The 20,672-nt window shown below is 41.8% G+C and overlaps 1 protein-coding gene across 1 annotated transcript in view; it reads right to left on the bottom strand.

The window, feature by feature from the left end:
* The window catches only part of LOC126419317 (junctional adhesion molecule B-like), a 715,524-nt gene that overhangs the window by 188,244 nt on the left and 506,608 nt on the right, over nucleotides 1-20,672 (bottom strand). The gene's annotated exons all lie outside the window — the stretch shown is intronic.

The following is a 20,672-nucleotide window of genomic DNA, read 5'->3' as shown; positions in this document are numbered from 1 at the left end:
AACTTACCTCAACTTCATCAGGAGTCTGAAAATTTGAAAAAAAAAATCGATGGTCAGGGATCAGCTATATGACTTTATTTCCAAGAAGGAAATGTTGCACAATGCGGCGTTCTGTGACGGGTTCTAAAACTTCGTGGCAGATTTTAATTCTTTACTAAACTGGTACTCGAACATTGAATTGCACCTATCGCGGGCAATGTTACTCTGTAATTATTAGGACAGCAGCGCTAGTACCGCAACCCACGCAGGGGAAAAGTGCTCGCGAGAGTGCAACTCAGCGGACGGCTCAACAGTTAACAGCGGTGTCCGTGAATTAAAGGATTTCCCTCCCAGTCCCTGCTCAGCATACAGTTTAAATCTTCTTGGTAACTTGCTACGTTAGTATTGTTCTAACCAGTCAAGTGTAATGGAGACTGGCAAACTGTGGCAACTCACTGTCATCATATGCCACGAATGAATAACCATTAAATATACATGCATATAGAATTATACAAGTACTGGTATAACAATACAGTGCTTCGCAACTGAAAAATATGGATTGGGTTTGGGTATACATCCTCTTTCTCCCCCCTTTCTTTGTCAATCGCCTTCTCTACCCCTCTCTTTATCCATCTCCTCCATCTCCTACTCTCTCCAGCCCTCACTTCTTTCTCATTCTGTCATTGCCATATAGGCTATGAGGGACCTCTTCTGCTGTTGGATACGTGAATATAACAGAGTCAAGAACAGTGTTAGCGTGTTATATGTATAACATGTCCGTTGAATAATCTATTTGAACGGTAATTAATCCTTAAATGGTTAGAGACGTTTTCCGATGCTGTCGTTAATAGCGAGTCCCATGTATAAAACATCTGTGAAGTATATCCATTTGAATGATAGTTTATCCTAAGAAAGTTAAAAGTAGATTCTTCAGAACACAAAGAGAGGCTTATTCACAACGCTTCCACCTTTATATTGTACAGGATGTAACTGGAACAAGTACAGATGTTTCCAGTGGTGACTGAGGATTATGTACTGAACAACATTACATCAGTGTTAATGACATTTGAAGACTAATAATTGCAGCTTTTAGGAGCTGTATATTTTGATGTTGGTCAGCACCTCCAAGTACATGTGACAAGAGTAAACCATTACTACTCATTTTCCGTGGGCAGCAGGTCAGGGGGGCACCAAAGGGTTGGTCAATACTGGCAGACGTAGTCCAATTACTGGTGCAGTTACAACCGCGGAAGAACAAATTACATTGTCGTGTTTCTTGGAAGAGTATTCGATGCAGAGAAAGTGCAGCCAACGTACCGTAGTGAATACATCTGAAGGTACCATAATTAAAAAATATCTGCCCTTATACCCTTTCACACTCTGTACACACATTTATACCTATAGTACTATACAAAGACAAGTCAATGTTGCCAAAAATCTCAAAAACTTCTTGACCGATTTTCTTCAGCTGTCCATTCAAATGGTTATCAGAGCATCGTGTAAAGAGATGAAGCAAAGGTTACTTCCCGTTGACCTAGAAACATGAAATTTAATATGAAGCAAAGGTTTATGATGCAAGTGAAAGAAAAAATCAGAAAATTGTTAATTTGTAGTTACATCACACTAAAAAACATGTTTCTTTTGTCGTTTGTTATCCGTCATCCAACTTAAAATTAAAACATTCTCGAAACTGTTGTAATTCCCGGGACCTATATCTTGACAGCATCAATGTCGACAACGGACAATGTCGTGATTCTTGATTCTGGTGATCGATGAACTGACTACATACATTATTAAGTTTGTACGGGACCCTCAGAGATCGACGAATTCCGGTATCCAAATTGAAAGAAACATTCGAACACAGTGAGGAAGTGAACCAGCGACGTGAGCAATCATTTGGATTTCACGTGTCATTTAAGGAAACTGGTACTGTTCTCCGTAGATAGAGAGCGGGTCGCATATCTGTTTCACACGCAAACATGAGCAAGTTATTGCATACGTTTCAAAGGGATCAAAAACTCAGAGAATACGGTGGCCAGAGAGTTGGAATATTCCACGATTAACAATGCACGAACGCTTGCGTGAGGTGTTACGTGTTCATGCCTTCGTGGTGCAGGTGCTTGGGCGCTAATACCGACGCACGAACTTCGGTTCGAAAAGTATGCAGTAGCCATAGGAAATTAACGGTGGCTGCGGACTTCCGGCATAAGAAGTCAACGTCAACCTCTCACTCTGCCAACGGCCTTGTCAAAGAGGACGGAGCAGCGGACGGAGATTCACTGCACAACCTTGCCCTTCGTTTGCGAACAGCCACAAAAATGAGGAGGAATTAGGAATTACCAGTGGCATGAGAATGCAGAAGGCGATGGAAACAAAGCATTAATAACATATAATATGTATCCACAGGACAAAAAATGGTTGTAATGGTTCTGAGCACTATGGGACTTAACATCTATGGTCATCAGTCCCCTAGAGCTTAGAACAACTTAAACCTAACTAACCTAAGGACATCACACAACACCCAGTCATCACGAGGCAGAGAAAATCCCTGAACCCGCCGGGAATCGAACCCGGGAACGCGGGCGCGGGAAGCGAGAACGCTACCGCACGACCACGAGCTGCGGACTCCACAGGACATGTCACCTATAACTGAAAACGTGGCATGATGATCTGTGCATCGGCAAAAGACTCTGGATTAGCCCCCATTCGGATTTCCGGGAGGGGAATGCCGAGAGGGAGGTGACCACGGGAAAAAGGTGGAATAATCAGCGAAAGGATAACATTTTAAGAGTAGGAGCCGCGATACTCAAGGATTTGAACGTAGTAGGAGAGCTAGAATGCCTGAAAAGATAAATGCAAATGCTCAATCTAGATACAGTGCTGCTTAGTGAAGGGAGATAAGGATTTCTAGTCAGAGGAGTGAAGTATTATCGAAAGAAGCAGAAAATGGTATAACGGAATTATGATTCGTTTTGAATAGGTAAGCAGGACAGAGAGTGTGCTACAGTTACGCGATACGGCTGTCCTCATCAGATCCGACGGCAAACCAACGCCGACAGCACTAGTTTGCTTTCCGACGTCGGAAACTGAAGATGAACAGATACCGAGCGTACTTGAGAAAACTGAACGGGTTAGTCAATGTGTAAAGGCAGATGAAAAACAAATAAGGGAAGGAACAGAAGTAACAGTTGCGGGAGAATATCGGCTACGCAGGAGGAATGAGATAGGAGAAAGACTGAGTTCTGCAATAAATTTCTGCTAGTAGTAGCAAATACTCAGTTCAAGAACCACGATGGCGAATACTCTGTTCAAGAATCACGAGAGGAGTAGGTATACTTGGAAAAAGTCTGGAAACACGGGAACATTCTAGCTCTACTACATTATGGATAGAAAGAGAATCCGAAATCAGATATAGGATTGTTAGGCGTACCCAGAAGTAGATAACAATTTTATACTACCTGACAGATTAAAACTGTGTGTCGGACCAAGACTCGAACTCCGGACCTTTGCCTTCCGCAGGCAAGTGCTCTACCAACTGAGGTACTGCTTGGGTAGCTCAGTTGGTAGAGCACTTGCCCGCAAAAGGCAAACGTCCCGAGTTCGAGTCTCGGTCTGACACACAGTTTTAATCAAAAATGGTTCAAATGACTCTGGGCACTGTGGGACCTAGCATCTGAGGTCATCAGTTCCCTAGAACTTAGAACTACTTAAACCTGACTAACCTAAGGACATCACGCACGTCCACGCTCGAAACTAGATTCGAACCTGATACCGTAGCGGTCGCGCGGTTCCAGACTGAAGCGCCCAGAAAGTCCGAGGATGAGGGGATTTGCAAAGAGATGATGAGGCGGAAGTGGACAGAAAGAGAGAGATGGGGAACCTTGACTTACGGGGGATAGAGGGAGGAAATTAGAAGGGGAAAAGGATATGAACTTTGAGAGGGGAAGATGAGGTGAAGTTAATCTGTAGGGAAGTTTCGTATCAGCGCACACTCCGCTGCAGAGTGAAAACCTTATTCTGGAGATAACAATTTACTAATAGTGAGGAGTAGATTCCAGTTAAAGAGAATCATATGAAAGATTTAATATGGAAAAATATGATACTCTGAATTTGCTGTGGAATGATGAAACGCCTTCGAAGTTCACTAAGGATGTGGATACTGTGATCAAGAATATCACAGTATGTAGTTCAACTGAAGAGGACATTTCTGAAAAGGAAAAATACGTATGGTGGACAATACGACTTACTTACACGGAGGCTAACAAGTATGAAAACTTGGAAAGAGCGGGCCGGTGTGGCCGCGTGGTTCTAGGCGCTTCAGTCTGGAACCGCGCGACCGCTACGGTCGCAGGTTCGAATCGTGCTTCGGGTGTGGATGTGTGTGATGTCCTTAGGTTAGTCAGGTTTAAGTAGTTCTAAGTTCTAGGGGACTGATGACCTCAGATGTTGAGTCCCATAGTGCTCAGAGCCGTTTTTCGAGCCTTGGAAAGAAACAGAAATTGATCAAATGAAGGAGGAAGTAAAAAATCATCGGGGAAATACTGGAATACAAAAATATTAATCACTTAGTAGTCAAATAAATGGGCAGCGCAGAGCAGCCAAGGCGAAAGGGCCGCAGGAAAATGCGAAGAAATCGGACAAGAAACGATCATCTAAAAGACCGACTCAGAAAAGCCAAAACAGGCTTCGTTAAAATTAAAACCAACGTCAGTAACATTAAGAGTGTAATGGGAATTCCGCTGTTAAACGCAGAGGGAGTATAGGTAGGTGGAAAGAGAACAATGTAACCTGTGTGCGAGAAAGGATTTATTTAAAAACTTGATGGGAGGTGAAACTGGAGTCGACACCTTAGACATAGGAGATTCAGTTTTAGAATGAGAATTTGTAAGAACTCAGGAAAGCTTACGAGGAGGAATAGATATCGGTCCATTGCAATTTATAAAATCATAGGGGAACATGGCAACCAAATGACTATCGAACTTAGAGAATCAATCGGATGGGCGACATACAAACAAACTTTCATTAAAATATCGTCTAAAAAATTCCAAAGATAAAAGGGGCAGGTAGCTGCGAAAACTATGGCACTATCAGCTTCACAACTCATCCATCCTAGCTGTTCACAAGATTGATATACAGAGGAATGGGAAAGATAACTGACGATCTACTGGATCACGTCGAACACTTTTCCTTTAGGGAAGGTAAATGCACAGAATGGCAGCTCTGACACTACGATTGATAATGGGAGGAAGACTAAAGAAAAATTAAGACAAGGTTTTTTCCACCTGGAAAAGCATTCGACACAGTAAAACGTTGCAAGATTAAAATTCAGGGTGAAAGCATCTAAATGGTACGATTCCCTGACGGCAATGATATCCTTAGTGCAAACGAAGAAGATTTATTGGATCTGTTGAATGGCATGAACAGTCTAACGAGTATGGATTATGGATAGGGAGTAATTCAAAGAAAGAGGAAATTAATGAGAAGCATCAGAAACGAGAACAGCGAAAAAGTTAACATAGGAATCAGGGATCACGAAGTAAACGAAGTTAAGTACACTACTAGCCATTAAAACTGCTACACCAAGAAGTAATGCAGATGATAAAGGGGTACTCATTGGACAAATATATTATACTAGAACTGACATGTGATTACATTTTCACGAAATTTGGGTGCATCAATCCTGAGAAATCACTACCCAGAACAACCTCCTATGGCCGTAATAACGGCCTTGATACGCCTGCGCATTGAGTCAAACAGAGCTTGGATGGCGTCTACAGGTACAGCTGCCCACGCAGCTTCAAAACGATACCACAGTTCATCAAGAGTAGTGACTGGCGTATTGTGACGAGCCAGTTGCTCGGTCACCATTGACCAGATGTTTTCAATTGGTGAGAGATCTGGAGAATGTGCTGGCCAGGGCAACAGTCGAACATTTTCTGTATTCAGAAAGGCCCGTACAGGACCTGCAAACATGCGGTCTTGCGTTATCCTATTGAAATGTAGGGTTTCGCAGGGATCGAATGAAGGGTAGAGCCACGGGTCGTAAAACGTCTGAAATTAACGTCCTCTGTTCAAAGTGCCGTCAATGCGAACAAGAGGTGACCGAGACGTGAAACCAATGGCACCCCATATCATCACGCCGGGTGATACGTCAGTATGGCGATGACGAATACACGCTTCTAATGTGCGTTCACCATGTCGTCGCCAAACACCGATGCGACCATCATGATGCTGTAAGCAGAACCTGGATTCATCCGAAAATATGATGTTTTGCCATTCGTGAACCTAGGTTCGTCGTTGAGTAAATCATCGCAGGCGCTTCTGTCTGTGCTGCAGCGTCAAGGTTAACCACAGCCATGGTCTCCGAGCTGATAGTCCATGCTGCTACAAACGTCGTCGAACTGTTCGTGCAGATGGTTGTTGTCTTGCAAAAGTCCCCATCTGTTGACTCAGGGATCGAGACGTGGCTGCACGATCCGTTACAGCCATGCGGATAAGATGCCTGTCATCTCGACTGCTAGTGATACGAGGCCGTTGGGATCCAGCACGGCGTTCCGTATTACCCTCCTGAACCCACCGATTCCATATTCTGCTAAGAGTCATTGGATCTCGACCAACGCGAGCAGCAATGTCGCGATACGATAAACCGCAATCGCGATAGGCTACAATCTGACCTTTATTAAAGTCGGAAACGTGATGGTACGCATTTCTCCTCCTTACACGTGGCATCACAACAACGTTTCACCAAGAAACGCCGATCAACTGCTGTTTGTGTATGAGAAATCGGTTGGAAATTTTCCTCATGTCAGCACATTGTAAGTGTCCCCACGGGCGTAAAATTTCGAGCTTGTAGCACGTCATCTTCGGGGTGTAGCAATTTTAAGGGCAGTAGTGTCATTCTGCTACCTATGCACTAAAATGAGTCGTGATGGACGGAGCAAGGGGGACAAAGGAAGCAGGCTAGCAAGAGCATAATGTTCACTTCTGGGTGAGAGAAGTCTACTAGTATCAATTACAGGCCATAATCTGATGAAGAAATTTCTGAGACTGTGCCTTTGGAGGACAGCATTGGATGGTTGTGAACATGGACTTTGAGAAAACCGGAACAGAAGAGAATAAAAGCATTTGAGGTGCTGCAGAAGAACGTTAAATATTTGGTGGACTGGTAAGGTAAGGAATGAGGATGTTCTCCACCGAATCGGGAAGGAGCGAACGTATGGGAAACACTAACAAGAAGGGAGACGATGGTAGGGCATGTGTTAAGGCATAAGGATTAACCTTCATGGTTAACGTAATAAATAGGTGTGAAGCCTGAGATTGGAATAGATCCAGCAAATAATTGACGACGTAGGGTATAGAAGCTACTCTGTGAGTACGACTATTTCATGGCGGACCTCTTCAAACCCGTCAGAAGTATGACTGCAAAAAGTAAATAAAATAATAGCTAAGATTGACGTTTTTCAAAAGACTTATTTCAGTGTCATCGTTTCAAAAATCCGCCCAAGTGAAGAGGCATAATGTTAGTATATGGGGGTCAGCTTTTCATCATGTTGCATATGAAATGGATTCAGATAATCCCAGGATCAATTTGTGTTTCGTACCTACCAACATATGCATGATTGGTTCATCTGTTCTGCGCAAGTCTTCCTGCAACTGTGACGTTTACCTGGACTTGTTATGTTGAGTGTACTGTGCCGAAATTGGAATACATGCAGCCAGAAGTGATTCCCAGCAGGATGACGCACCGTCTCAATGGCCCGTCAATTTCTGCATGAAAAGTTTCGTTTCGGATGGGACGAGATGGTCCAATGTGGGATTCTCCACAATCGCCTGACCTCACACCACTAGACTTCAACCTATGGGATGCGGCAGAGAATCAGGAGTAGCGATCCAAGATTGCAAACCTACAAGACTGAAAGACTTTCATTCTAAAATGGGTGTCATCGTGAAGACTCTGGAGCGTGAGTGGTTAGAAATTAAGTACTAACCTGCCAGTACGGGTTCACACATCGACGTGTATGAACGATGAAAATAAAGTTTGTTAGTTATCTTGCCGCATGTGGAAATCAGTTTTACTGTCTTTGTCTTAAAGTTGTTAAAGCTATGAACTAAAGTTTTTGTATTAGTTTTTTGTCTGTATGAGATTCGCGATCCATTAGTTTTAAATAAGTATAGAGAAAAAATCTACGTCGAGATCAAAAAATTTCTTTATTAATTGCTGAATTCGGCTCAGTGGCGAGCTATCTTCAGATCAATCTAAAACGTTGTTCAGTGTGTGATTACCATTACACACCGTCGTGGTCTTAGAGCTGAGTCGTCCTAAAACGAAAAATCGTAGTTGGTTATTAAACTGACAGCGTAAGTGATTAACGTTGTCAGTTCCTATAACCAACTACGATTTTTCATTTTAGTGCGTCTTAGCTTTAAGGATACGATGATGGGTAATGGGAGGCACACACTGAACAACAGTTTAAATAGATATGACGATGGCTCATCAGTGAGCCGAAACCGGTAATCAATAAAGAAAATTTGCGATCGAGACGTAGCATTTTTCTCCACACTTTTTTTGAAGTATTTGGTCATTACTCTATTCCAAACAGCATAGCAGTAACCCGCGAAGTCGGCAGCGCCTATGTCGGTAGGCAGCCAGCGCCACGCCCTACCCAGAGGCTGGGGCGTGAACAGCTGACACTGCTACCAGTCGCCGCCGGCTCTGTCCGTGACCTGCGGGCGCCCGCGTCGGCGATATCAGAGGCAGCAGTAGCCGCCGCCGCCGCACGGTAGCTGCAGACGCGAAAGGCGTCTGCTGACCGGCTCACGCCACACCACGGTGCGCCGCGCCGAGGCAAGCCAAGCCGCGCCGAGCGGGACGCCTATCGATCCATCGACTGCGGACCGACTCCGGTTGTCCCCGGGCGTCTGTTGCGTGCGCACGCCCGCTTGTCACCTCGCTCAGTCGCTTCCATAGCGCCTTCCGGATCTAGCAAAGGTTGCTCGCGTGGCTTAAGGTTGCACTCCTCTACCCGTCCCCCCTCCCCTTTCCAAAGGTCTCTTCACTTCCAGATCGTCCGACAGAGAAGTGTACGCTACAGGTAAGGTGGATAAATTTTTATGGTAGTTCAGTCTTTGGCTGGCCGAGACACTGAGTTTGGTTTTCCGAAATTGTGCCACCACTGAAGATCCTCTTTTCACTCACTGCACGAATACTGGACTGACAGATAGTGAGATAAGCGTTTGCGGTATAGAATATCAACTAAAACTGCTCAACAGTGGAACGTCAACTGGACAGGAAGAGGTAACTCTGATGTTCTGCAGAGACTTATCAAAAACACTTTCTCGTAAGTCACGTGGCCACAAAGGGTACCTAGCGACTAGAAATAATCGCAGGACTTAACTGACAAACGGACATAACCATAGGCCCGCACTGCTGACGTCAGAATGTTGTAGATTATGGAGCGTGACTTATGACCACGTTTCTTGGAGTTGCTGGGGAATGAAAATCTCCTTAGTTGAAATACCACGCGAAATGGACTTTTAACTCTGGAGCTACCTCTGACGTTCTACAGAGACTATGCAAAATGATGGGCTGATATGAAAGCTTCTGACAGATTAGAACTGTGTGCCAGACCTGGACTGGAACCCAAGTCTGCCTTTCGTGGGAAAGAGCTTCACAGACATAGCTAGCCAAGCATAACTCACGACCCATCGTCACACCTTTACTTTTGTGCATTGATTCTTCCTGACTAGTATCTTCAGCCTACTCGTCCTCTTTAATAAAATGCGACCTGTGTCTATATGTGCTCCTGGGTACACCTTACAAGCCAGTATCTGATGTCGGAATCCCTTAGTGGCCTTGGTGTAATCCAACTGAAATGTTGTCATATAGTGGCTCTCCTTGAAGCATTGTTTTTAAAAAAGCTGACTAAAGACCTTCTGGCCTGTTATTTATTTTACACGTGACATGTACGTACTGTCTCTGTCTTGTATTGTTCGTCATTACTTACACTTTTATATAAAAATATTCTTTTCCCGTAAATCTGTAATTACGTTATAGGCCATTTAAAAGTTTAAATTCTGATGAAGGCACTCTTAGAAGTGTTGAAACCTGGTTAATAATACTAAAAAATTCAGACCGAGAGCTCATTTGTTTCAATTTTAATGGCGTCTTTGTTGCCCTAAAGGCATTATTGACTAACATCGACTCACCACTTCAAATCTCAAAGGTAATTAACGCTCACGACCGTTACCGCGTGTATTTAGAGCAAAGCTGAGTTGCGTCCTCACAGTGGTGCTACTACCAGCACCACTCTTAACGGGACCGACATTTCAAGAGGGATTATATTTAAAACCTAGAAACAGGGCTGCCAACTTAAGTTTATGTCGCACAAATCCTTCTTGGTGTTGTGACTCGATACGTCCCCTCACCGCGGTCCACCAGCTGACGCATGAATAACATTTAACCAGTTTTCTCGGCAACATCTCCGCACAACGTCTACGCAGAGATTCCATAGTATCTTTTAATGAGTGAATACTCATTACGCCACAAGATAACACGTAAAGTGACAAATCCGTAAAAAAGATCTCTGTCACGTCAACCTCGCAAACAAAATATAAGCTCCCAAAATTCGAAATCAATAGCAGCCTCCACCTATACATTTTTTTTTGGGAAGACCATTCCAAAGAGCATGTTGAAATATCAAAATATGTATGACTCGTCTGTGATATGTCATTGTCAAAAAACATGTTTCTGGACTTATAGACCAGTTGTCGTGTTATAGGAAATAAGAACAGAAGGATGGTTTTTCGATACATTTGGAAATGTGCATTATGTAAAATAAATGAGCTGTTAACAGTCAAATGGCTGAAATTTCTCTCAAAACGTTCTACGTAACTGTAGTCCCCCCACGAAGGAAAGTTCATAAACATATTGCTTAGTGATTCCTTTTAATTTAAACCAAGAAGGTTCCTAACATTTGTGATATTATCATTGAATTAGTTCCTTCAGTATAGAACTAGGTACGAGAAACTTTCGTAGTGACTGTTCTTCTATCGATGCTGGACAGTGAAAGACCATCGATCAATCATCTTAACCCTACCTCCAATGGAAAATTCATCTTTTTACTTTTTTCATTCCTTTCACAGCTATTTAATTTTGCTCTTTAATCTTATCGAGGTTCCGTATCGGAAACTTTGCTCCGTTTGAAAATGTTAACGTACTAGGATTCGTTTTCAGTTTCATGCTTGTTAATACGAAAGCTCTCTTTCATGAAATTTACGAAATGTAGGTTATATGAAACGTTTCTGAAACTCCAACTCTACCCATCCCCTTACACATGTATACTGCATTTCCATCCACATGTAAGATACTGAAGTAATTTTCGTTCGAAAGGAAACAAGAAGAAACCAAGGTTGAAGTAAATTATAAATTACGTAAATAAAGAAATACAAATAAACCATTTAGTGAAATTAATATCCGAAGCGTTACTTTCTGCGAACCCGAAATGAAGTAAATAATTGGAATCTATTTGCACAGCGTTGTTAGAATTCGTTGAGCGGTTTTAACGACTCCCCAGTCCTTTATTTGTTTAGACAATTTGCTCGGACGAATTTCCGAGCTCGAGTGAAATGGAAATGGTTCTCTGTTCACTCCAAACAGAAAAAGGGATGGGCAAACAACTCGATGCGAATTATTGACAGAATAGTTTGCTTTGGTACGCTTTGTGCTCGAATTTGGACTGAATGCAATTTAAATCGGAATTGCGTTTTCCAGAGAATACGTCTACCTTTTCCCTCTCCTGTTGCTTCGTGCTGTGCGCACCCAAGGGGTCCAAGTAATGACTGGAAGCCGTTCCCTGCGGATGTGACAGAAGCTGGGCTGTTGACTTGTAGTACGATCAGTGAACCGCATTGCTAGTCCCTCCATAATGCCGCGAACTTAAAACATCATTATGACACGTGATCAAAGTAATTAGGTGTCATACATAGAGCAAAAACAGGCAGTTAAGAGGAATGTGTTGCAGTGATCATTGATTGAACTTTCGCTGTTAGCACCATATATGGCTGAATGTATGGTGTTCAAATGGTAATCTAGAGGGTTATTTTTTGTATTATTTTCGAGTTCGAGTGAGGTTTATGACGTCCACGATACAAACACAATTGCTACGCCAATCTCCAACTAACTACAGAGCGCAGAATTATAGACATAGCGGTAACGCTGTAACTGAGGATTCGACGAAACATTTGCTTATAATTTCTCAAGAGTGACCTTTTGTAGGCCCTTATACGTTCGAAGTCTGCTGATACACAAGCGACCAGTCGCTCTTCTCTGTTGTACCATAAAATATTGTGTTCCTTCAACTTCTGGTGGTTTAGGTTGTGGAACGTTATATAACAGCAAGAAGAAAACGGGAAGCTCCTGACGTTTTTATGAGTAAGCAAGTACACCCCCGGTCTGTTGACGCTCACTTGTTCTGGAATCAGATACAAAATACAGGAGAAAAGCAACTCTGTAATCTTAATTATTGTAAAAGACGCACAACTAGCACTGTGTAAAACTATACGATATCTGTTATTATGGATATTACATATAGCGAAACCGAATTATTCGTTTAAGATTTCTTTAATTTATGGTATTCACTTCGAGTTAAGAAGTGTGCTGTAACCGAAATCATTAGCCAATTATTTTGTCCTTATAGCAGCTTATTGATGACTCAAAAATAAATCATTTTCAACAGGACATTTCCACGTAGCGGTGAGTGATACACACCCATTAGCAACACTCGAGGTAAGCAAACAATTGGTTATTTTGCCACAGGTACATCAAAACAATACACAAATAAAAGATAAAGCGTTCACAGATGAATTAAAGAGGAGCACAGAGACAGAGACAGGAAAAACAGACAATAGTGATGAGATTGGGAAATTCGCATCCTGATTTCCATGTCTCGCTATAGCTTCCACAGATAATAAATTCTCTTCTGGACTCCTTTAAACTTATTATGGATGTTTATTTTTTTTTTTTTTTTTTAAAATCTTATTGGACTTAACTGCTAAGGTCATCAGTCCCTAAGCTTACACACTACTTAACCTAAATTAGCCTAAGGACAAACACACACACCCGTGCCCGAGGGAAGACTCGAACCTCCGCCGGGACCAGCCGCAAAGTCCAAGACAGCAGCGCCTTACACAGCTCGGCTAATCCCGCGCGGCTATTATGAATGTATTTTTGCATTTTTATTTTATTTTTTTCTGTTTTATAAATCCCCTGTTTGATTTCATGCGGCCCTTCACGATTCCTTCACTTGTGCCAATGCCCTCATATCAGAGTTAGATTTACACTAAATGCAATTAGTTAATTGTTTTATATGTTCGTTCTTTGATTTCCGCGACGGTTAGTCTCTCTAAGGATCTGTCTAGTACTACGAAGTTTTTTTTTTCTGTTGGTGTAATACAAGATGATGGTATAATATAAGACTTTTCGTTATAAAAGTTAGTGTCTCCTACAAATATATTTCATACCTGAATCTGCAAACAATCACCATTGCAGTTTCAGTTTCTACATATGAAATACAGGAATCTTGCTCGTTACGTAATAGATTGTCTAGTACGTTCAACAGTGCCGAGACAGTAACTACTGTTCCTCTTTTAGGAATGTACTGTTTATGTCGTGCTGCATTTTACTGGATTCGCCATTTTTGCCAATGTTTGCTGCCGCACGCTACGGAAGTCTACATTTTTTAATGTACCGAATCACCACGCGCTTGTTATTTTTTAAAGTCTTCTTTGGAGTATAGGATTCCTACCCTGTACTTCGTTATCTATTACAAGTGTCTCGGCCAAGATTTTTACTGTTGTTCCCACATTCTGAATAGAGTTTTCTTCTCTATCAGACTATCATCTAGTTTCTTGTCACTTCGCTTATGGACGGGTTTTACGAAACTCTGGGGGGGGGGGGGGGGGGCAACTGATACCAGAATGATCATTCAATATTAATGAATATTTTTGCTTATATATTCTTTGAAGTATGAACGACATTTTTCTTTGCAGTTATCCTGTAACAATAGCTCGTGATGCGTTGTACACAGTAGTTTATATTACAGGTATCTTATAGGGACTACTGTGGAAGTCGGGCATTGCGGGACTAGCTCCTCCCATGTTTCGCAGAATTGGACCACGTTCTGTGTAAATCACTTATTGATCACATATAATCGGTCAAGAGCTCCCTCTGACCACGAGAGGCATATATCTTTCCTAGAAAGAAGGAAGTTCTAGGATATTTTACGCAAGGATAAACGCTTCGATCGGAATCGGCCGTATGTGATGTATTCGGCTTAAGTAGCTTGAGCTCCTACATGCACTGAAGCAGAAGGCAGCCTTTTCTGGTAGCACGTAGCATGCAGTTTTTTAGAATTTTTCTCTTGTGTTAAAACAGACGCACTGACTATCAGTATTTGATGCAATGGTGAGCCCGCGTCAACCTGTGAGCACGGCATTTCATTTCATATGATTGCAATCTCTTATAATATACATGTTAGGTAAAAGCATGTCCTTTACGCGTTCTCTTTTAGATGCACAGTACTGGGTCTTTGTTTATATTTTCAGTTATTACAGAACACATGGTGATCCGAACTAATCTCGGTGCTAGGCATCCGTAAAACCCACTTACTTAATAACAGATTTTTCCTCTCACGACGATGTTTGCTGGTGATATGTGAATGTTCCGTGATTCTCGGATATGCAGAAGGGATATTTGTTTAGTCACCGACAATATGGCGAAACTGTATGGATATTCTCCCCGTAAATTAAACTGAACTCCTGAGTGCATTTAGATTTTAGAATTCATTACTTCACATCTTTTCCTCGAGTTATTAACTTCCGCCACATGCATTCGCACGTGTTTAACGATTTGGCAACATTCTTGAACTTGTGTAAATTTGATCGAAGAGTACTTCTCACAACCGTTCCGCGCTAGAATCTCTTGATTTGTAAAAGGTTTTCAGCATGATGCCATTTCTCCGACGTATCCTGAGGCTGCAACTACGTAATTGATAATCAGTGTATCCACCACAAATGCTAAATGTTCACAAGTTATTGGCCATGCATGTAACAGACGACAAAAACGTATGTCATTGTACACATATGGCCTACAAAGTGCGATTTCATATACGTTGCGGTTGTGTAGAGTGTGATTAGCAGTTCATGTACGTATTTAGTGTTCAATTGTGTTACTTCCGAGTAAGTTTCCCCCTTTTCATTGGGCTTTGTGTGAGCTTGCTATATCTTAAGATTATCGAGAGGTCAAATCACGTTATCAGTGGATAACATTTGCAGTCCAGAATCTTATTTAAGGGCACAAATTTTGTTTGTTTTTGTTTTTTGCATGAACACCCGTGAGAATTTTCGAAAGGAGTGGCAACTCGCACCTCTGTTGGGACAGACTCACACAACAAATCTTCATAATTATGACAGTGTCATTAGACACAAGCTGAAAGAAGTAGCTATGTCATTAATGCAAATGTCTAATAATTGCCGGCAGCATAACCATAGCTAATTATTTTAGTTGAAATTCTATCTACTCAAATGAATCAAATGCAAAGCAATATATAGGCTGTAATGGGAAAATGTATTAAGACGATGGTTTCCATAAGTCACAATGAAGCGTTAATCTCGTCTGGACAACATCGTCAACGTGTCGTTTCCCATTATCAGCCACTGTACGGTGTTCCGTTTACTTGGTACAAGGAGATGACACGTTTATCGACATCATGATACTGCTGAGTACTTAGTAGACGTCACTGCCAGGCTTGTGAGGAACCCCTCTGCTTTCCCTCGTCACATGCGGGCGTTGTCTGCTCGCGACACGTAGCCGGAACGTTAGTAGGGACCATTGTCTCAGGCGGACAATGACCCCCCTATGCAGATCTCTCGGACCGATAAATTCTATAGCGGCACGCGTGAGCTCTGTTCCTGTAATTACAGTTCGCTCCAAACGTCCGTCGATACTGTACCCTGGGCCATGGGTAGCGTATTAATGGCGATAAGGCTGGTAACCTCATCAAGTAACAACTGAAGTCACTTGCCGAAACAGAGCGTCTATGTTTCGCTGGTGAATTAACAATGTCTTTCAGGAACAGATGATTTGAAACACGTTCCCTCTCCAAAGCCAGTCACATTTTAAAGAAGCAAAGCATCAACTACAAGGAAACCCACAGTAAAGTATAAGTTATATGACAGCTGATAATGGGTAAAGTCGATTGTGCAAAGGAGGACTAAGTCGATCGAGGCATCTAAAGCCATTGTTTTGTTATTTACGACGTCAGTTTCACACTACAAAGTAAAATGATGTTCTCCGTCTAATTTCCCACCTTAGCGGATACCTAAAATTACGTTCCTGTTACTGATTACAGATTCTTCTACTTTCACTTCTGTAATACGGGCTGTATCGGGTATTACTTTCTTTTTCCTCCATTTCTTTGTAATCTTGTGGAAAGAACGACCATCGTAAAGTCTCCTTTTATGTCCGAAATGTGTTGCTACAAAATGCAGGACAGATGCCATTTACCAAATCCAGACTACATAATGTCACATTATCACCGATGAAGATGGAATGTTTTTTGATTAGTTGCATGCTGTTAAGTCAAATTTTCCCGACTACGTGTGAGCAGATATCATACCTAACGTGTTAACATTCAGTTTCAGTGACCAGAGGCCATAAAAGATAATATACAGAGACTTGTATAGTACCATTCGAACATCAGCATTTCCCTTTCAGATGTAGACATATAGTCGTATTGGAAATATTTGAGTTTCATCAACTACCGTACAGAGTAAGATGAACAATAAATAAAGGCGATGAGTATAGATTGAAGTGAATTGTATTTCCAGAAGTTATTAATAATTTTAAGTTACTGTTAGGTGCTTCAGAGAATCATGAAAGAAATTTGTATCTTGGAAGAGACCTCGAAACGCGGAAAGCTTTCATACAGTTTACATAATGGCCAGACAGATATTCTGAAACAAGATTTAATTATTGAAATCATTTACAGGGTTAAAAATGGAATCTTCCCATAATTTACTGGTTATTAATTTCCGCTTAAAAGTAAAAAGAAATTACAGAATGTTGAGAAGATACTTAGCTTAAAAATCAAGATGTCGTCGAGGGATTCAAAGGGAGCGTTAGGCAAAAACTGACCAATTATTTTAACATTGAATGTAAATTTAAGTCCAAGGAAGTCTTATCAGAAGATATTTGTCTCGAATTGACGTTTGTTCGGAAACACGAAGAGAACAGATATTACTGAAATGTGGCGGCATAGAAGAATGCTGAAGATGGGTAGAAAGACTAACTGAAATGGGAAAGTGAAACGGTATTGAAACGGGAAAGTGGAAAAGACCTTAATGACAAGGGGCTGGTTGACAGGATACATCCAGAGTAATGAAGGTGTAAGCTTTCTATAAAAGTTTATCTATAAATAAAAATATTGACTAGTTTTTTAATCATAAATTTTCTCCTCTTTACCGTGTTCTGTAGATATCGCATGCAAATGCTGAGCAATAGTGACTGCTGATGGACCTCGTGTGAACAGTTTATGAAACAATTAATGTAAGTGAAATGGTGAATTTGACATAAAGGAAAGAAATTTAATTAAATCCCACAAGAAGCTAATAAGGTGCTCAGTGCAAGCTATTTAACTCTAACTAAATACTGAAGTACATTATGACAGTTGCGTAGCATGAAGTGCAAATTTTGTCTTGAAATATCCACAAAATTCAATACTCCTCACCTGGGTAGAAAATAATTCAATAATATTACCTACACTGTTCCCTGTAATTTAATTTGCGTAGTAAGCACAATACCTGAAAATGATGACTGTGTACGGTTTGCTCATAAGAATGCAAGGTGAGATCTGTCCTGAAATGAAAGTAACTTATCTAGTGCTCAGCATGTGGTTTTGTGTCTGGTGAACTGACGTTCTTGAAAGAAAAAAGAAGTAAGCAGATGCGTGAGCTAAAGAAAAAAGATAAACTACTCACTACAAAACTGGTTTCTTGCTTGTCAGGAACACCTGTGGCTTCGTGTGGCTTAAGTTACAATGCATAGACGACAAAATATTCGAAACTTTACTTTGAACAGTGGAGAAGGGTTTTACATCTTTCTCGCTGTTTAGTTCGGGGTCCACCAAATATTTTCGCTTTTGCAGAACAAAGTTGGCGATTTAAATTTCGTGAGAAGATTCCGCCGCAATGTGTATCGCCTGCGCTTTAATGATGTCCAACCCAAATCTTGTCTCAAGTCCGTTACCCTCTCTCCCGTATTTCGCAACATAAATTTCATTTACAGTAAAGTAAAAATTGCGGTTTTTGCCCAGATCAAATGTCTCTTCTAGTGTCTGTCCTACTGATTCTCAGCATATACACTGAAACGCCAAAGAAACAGGTAAAGGCAAGCGTGTTCAAAAACAGAGATAGACAAAATGGGAACTCCTATACAAAACAAGTGCAGTTGTTAGATCGGTTACTGCTGCTACAATGGGAGGTTATCAAGGTTTAATTCATTTTTAACGTGGTGTAATAGTCGGCGCACGAACGATCGGGCACAGGCCTCCGAAATAGCGACGAAGTGGGGATTTCCCATACGGCCATTTCACGAGTGTACCGCGCAGGAATCCGGTAAAACATCAAATCTCCTGCAAGAATAGGAGAAACGACGACTGAAGACAATCGTGCAAAGTGACAGAAGCACAACCAGTCCGCAAACTGCTGCAGATTTCAGTGCTGAGCCGTCAACAAGTGTCACGAAACGTCATCGATATGGGCTTTCGGAGCCGAAGGCTCACTTGTGTAGCCTCACTGACTGCACGACACTATGTTTTACGCCACGCCTGGGACCGTCAACACCGACGTTGGACTGTTGATGACTGGAAACATCTTGCCTAGTCGGATGAGTCTCATTTCAAATTATGTCGGCGGATGGACGAGTCCGGGTATGGAGACAGCCTCATGAATCCATGGACCGTGCATGTCAGCAGGGGACTGTTCAAGATTTTGGAGAATCTGTAATGGTATGGTATGTGCGAAGATTGAGTGATATGGACCCCTGATACGACTCTGACAGGTGACACATACGTAAGCATCCCGTCTGATGACCTGCATCCGTACGTGTCTATTGTGCATTCTGACGGACTTAGGCAATTCTACCAGGACAATGCGACACTCACACGTCCAGAATTGCTACAGAGTGGCTCCAGCAACACACTTTTTAGTTTAAACACATCTGCTGGACACCGAACTCCCGGACATGAACATTATTGAGTATATCTGGGATGCCTTGCAACGTTCTGTTCAAAAGAGATCTCCACCGAGTCGTGGTCTTACGAAATTATGGACAGCCCTACAGGATTCATGGTGTCAGTTCTCTCCAGCACTACCCCAGACATTAGGCGAGTCCTTATCACGCCGTGTTACGGTACTTCAGCGTGCTTGCGGGGGCCCTACACGATGTTAGTCAGATGTACCAGTTTCTTTGGCTCTTCAATGTATGTGGCTAATGCTAGCTGAGCAAAATCAGTTTAGAATGATTCTCGCATTCTGGGATCGTGTCTCCCTCCATTGAGTCAAAACTGTTGTGACCATGCGTTATATCTAAACTTTCCTCTAGGCACACATCCGTAACTTACATTATAAACAACTTTTTACTTCCCCAAACCACTCCAGACTATTTTTTTTCTCGAAATAGTTTATTTGCCGTCCATCTAATCATTGTCTTCATTTAAAATTCATAAAGTGATTCTTTGGTTTATATTAATTTCTTTACAATATATTCGTTGTACGCTATATTAGTTTTGTTGTAATTTATCTTCACATATAATTGGTACGTCCTGCTTTAAGTTCCTCCTTTCGTTATTGATCTGCGGTAGAAGAAAAACTAACATAGCCCAGAAATAGTCCATTTTCCCAATTTAACTATGTGAAACCTTGTTGTAAGACTCCTGATGATGGTTCTGGTAATGTGGATTCTCATTGCTCGATTCCTCTTGCTACATCTACATGGATAGTCTGCAAATCACATTTAAGTGCCTGGAAGAGGATTCATCGAACCACCTTCACAATTCTCTATTATTCCAATCTCATATAGCGCGTGGAAAGAACGAACGCCTGTATCTTTCCGTACGAGCTCTGGTTTCCCTTATTTTACCGTGGTTATCATTTCTCCCTATGTAGCTCGGTGTCAACAATATATTTTCGCATTCTGAGGAGAAAGTTGGGTACTGGAATTTCCTGAGAAGATTCCGTCGCAACGGAAAACACCTTTCTTTTAATGATGTCCAGCCCAAATCCTGTATCATTTCCGTGACACTCTCTCCCATTTTTCGCGATAATACAAAACGTGCTGCCCTTCTTTGACCTTATTCGGTGCACTCCGCCAGTCCTATCTTGTAAGGATCCCACATCGCGCAGCACTATTCTAAAAGAGAACGGACAAGCGTAGTGTGGGCAGTCTCCTTGGTTGATCTGTTACATTTTCTAAGTGTCCTGCCAATAAAACGCAGTCTTAGGTTAGCCTTCCTCACAACAATTTCTGTGTGTTCCTTCCAATTTAACTTGTTCGTTATTGTAATACCTAGGTATTTAGTTGAATTTACGGCTTTTAGATTAGACTGATTGATCGCGTAACCGAAATTTAACGAATTCTT

Source organism: Schistocerca serialis, chromosome 9 (genome assembly GCF_023864345.2).
Source record: "Schistocerca serialis cubense isolate TAMUIC-IGC-003099 chromosome 9, iqSchSeri2.2, whole genome shotgun sequence".
NCBI classification, from domain to species: Eukaryota; Metazoa; Arthropoda; class Insecta; order Orthoptera; family Acrididae; genus Schistocerca; species Schistocerca serialis.
The sequence above is the reverse complement of the archived record's forward strand: the minus strand, read 5'-3'. Positions and strand labels throughout refer to the sequence as shown.